A 2,884-nucleotide genomic window follows, 5' to 3' on the forward strand; every position below is an offset into this window, starting at 1 on the left:
CTCCCTAAAATATCTCTCCATGTTCTGACCAACAAGACTGAGAAAACACAGATTGACACACATAAAAACAGTGACTAGAACCCCTGGTGGGAGTTGAACCCAAGAGGTCCCATGGCGGACTTAAATCCACATATCACCCTTTGTGCCAGGCACAAAGACACTGAAAACCCTGATGGAACTCAAACCCGTGAGACAGTGGTACTCTAACCCACATGGATATCCCCTGGTGGTGACCCACAGCCTCCCCACAGCATCCCCACAGCCCCCGCCTCTTGGAAGCAATAATACATCCAGTTCCCTTGGACTTCCATGGAGCTCAGTCCCTTAGGCTTTCACCTACCTTGAGGGGGTCCTGGTATATGTCTGTGGGACCTAGACAACTTTGTTGGTGACTGAGTCATTTTCATTCGATCCCAGACAAGCCCCCAGATGTTAGGGCTTATAGTCAAAGATGAGACCACACAATTGAAATAAAGCTGAACGAAACTTTGATCTATTTATGAACAGCCCCAAAACTGACAGGTCAGGGTCATCTCTAAAAGGATAAGAACACCGCCCAAGGTCATGAATAGGATTATATAGGGAAGGGATATAAGGAGATTCTAGCTTTTTGATGATCTTTAAAATGATTGGCTTATGTCTAGGAGTAACTTGTGTCTTTCCTTACTCCCTTGTGTCTTTCCCCAATAAGCTACCTGGTATTTCCAGATAGCTTGGGACAGTATTAATGGAAATAGGCTTGAGGAAGACTATCATGTGACTTATCATGTGATCCTTACAAACTGGCATCTCTCCTTGTTCAGAACCTAAGAAAAGCCTGCCTTGTGGTCTTTACAAAATAGCATTCCTCTTTTCAGAACCCAGAACCCCACAAAATGAAGCAATATGCTTTACATACTAGTATACACACTTGGTTTGTCTGTAGTAATTTGTTTCTTGTGCTTTTTTTCTTTTCTTTTTCAGATACAGTAACTATAATGATCAAGTCAGAGTTTCGTGAATAAAACATTCCAGCACCACATCCTCCACCAGTTTCAGCTTCCCAACACAAATCTGTACTCTGTCTTTTCATTGAGTGGTTTAGTGTGCTCAGACTTTGCAAGCAGGAGTTAAACTCATCTGCCTTTATTGTGCTTACTGGGCATAGACTGGTTGCCAGAAACTCCACCAGACTTGGAATATCCACATGCAGGGTCATTGTCTATTCCCAAAGGAGTACCAAAAGAGGTGGGACTTGTAGTGAGTTTTTGACTTAAGACTTTTGGTACAAATAATGGTAGTTTAGAAGCAGACATCCTACTGAAAGGTTAGATATTGAAACTTAATTTTATTCTCTGATGTCAAAATATTTGATTTGGTTTATGTGCAGCATTTTTATCTGTGTGCTCTGATGTTTCATTGACACTTTATCATCTCCTTGGTCATGAGGATTATCTTTTTTGAGACAGTAGAAGCACTATGCAGTGATTTATAAGAAGACTAGTGGAACTATGTATATGACTCAGTCCAAAATCTACTTTTGATGAATACATGCCTCGAATATCACTTGACAAAAATGAATGATGAAACAAACCTTCTAAATTGGAAAATACATTTCAAATGAGTAGTCTAACCTCACCCTACTACAGGGTTGTAGCTGTCACTCAGAGGTCCCAAGAAGAGTTTCATAGCACTTGGACCTTTGAGAAGTTTGTGAACCTGGTGGCCTGGTAGAATTTAGATGAGAGGTAGAGCAATTCAATGCATTGCTGTCTGGATCCTTATATACTCAGTTTCTTCAAATTGTTTTCTTTTAACAGATACATGGATCATTCTGTTGATTATTTTAATTACAGGCAAGTATTCCAAACTTTGATGCATTTAGATTAGATATTAGAGCTAAGGGTAGTACTTATGGTGCAGATGACACATACCTGGCCTGGGAAGGCCCTTCTTGTATATGTCCAGGGCATCATAAAATGATAGCCTCTGAGCACAACCAGGTCATGCCCCTGTAAATTTTTCTTTCTTTTTTTGTTTGTTTAGGGGCCACACCCATCTGTTCTCATGGCTTATTCCTGGCTCTGTGCTGAGAAATCACTCCTGGTAGGGCTTATGGGACCATGTAGAGTGCCAGGTATTGGAACCAGTCATCCATGTACAAAGAAAGTGCCCAACCTGCTCTGCCATTTCTACTACCTTGCCCCTGTACATCTCTAAAACTCCTGAGGGTCTAGAAAAAGGGTTCAATGATTGATGTGAATGGTGAGAATACCTGGTGCCTCAATATAGCTGAGCATTATTCTGCAGTCTCTGACCCTGGCACTGTTCATATTTCCAAACACACTATGGCCGACTGTGACTAAAAGCTCCACAAAACTGGGTGCGGCCCTTGGCAAAACCACACCAGGAAGAGGAACTCCTGGAGAGTATGTGTGAGCACAGTAGCCAGGTGAGAAGCACCTAATAACCTGTGAGCTTTAGTGGAATATGTGACCCTTGGCAAGCTCCTGTGGGCGGCCACAGAAATTGAAATCTCTACAAGCTCCGACTGAGTGTGCAATCACTGTGGATGTGGGTGGGTCATGGCAGCAACAATAACCCAGTGCAGTGAAGGGGACAGATCTAGGGCAAATAGTGTAGGGTGCTTGCCTTCCACGTGACCAGGAGGGTTTCTTTCCCACCAATGCAGATGGTTTCCTGAGTGCCTCCAAGAGTGATCCCTGAGCACAGCATCAGGAGTTTTCACCAAGCACTCACCAGAGCACTTTTCTCTCAAAAGATAAAGAACAAACAAAGTAAAGTGGTAGAAACTTAAAAATATTAACTTTGGGTCCAGAGCAATAGTACAATGGGTAGAGTGTTTGCTTTGCATGTGGCCAGCTTGGTTCAATACTCAGCATCC

This window comes from Suncus etruscus, chromosome 3, assembly GCF_024139225.1.
Source record: "Suncus etruscus isolate mSunEtr1 chromosome 3, mSunEtr1.pri.cur, whole genome shotgun sequence".
In the NCBI taxonomy this organism is placed as follows: Eukaryota; Metazoa; Chordata; class Mammalia; order Eulipotyphla; family Soricidae; genus Suncus; species Suncus etruscus.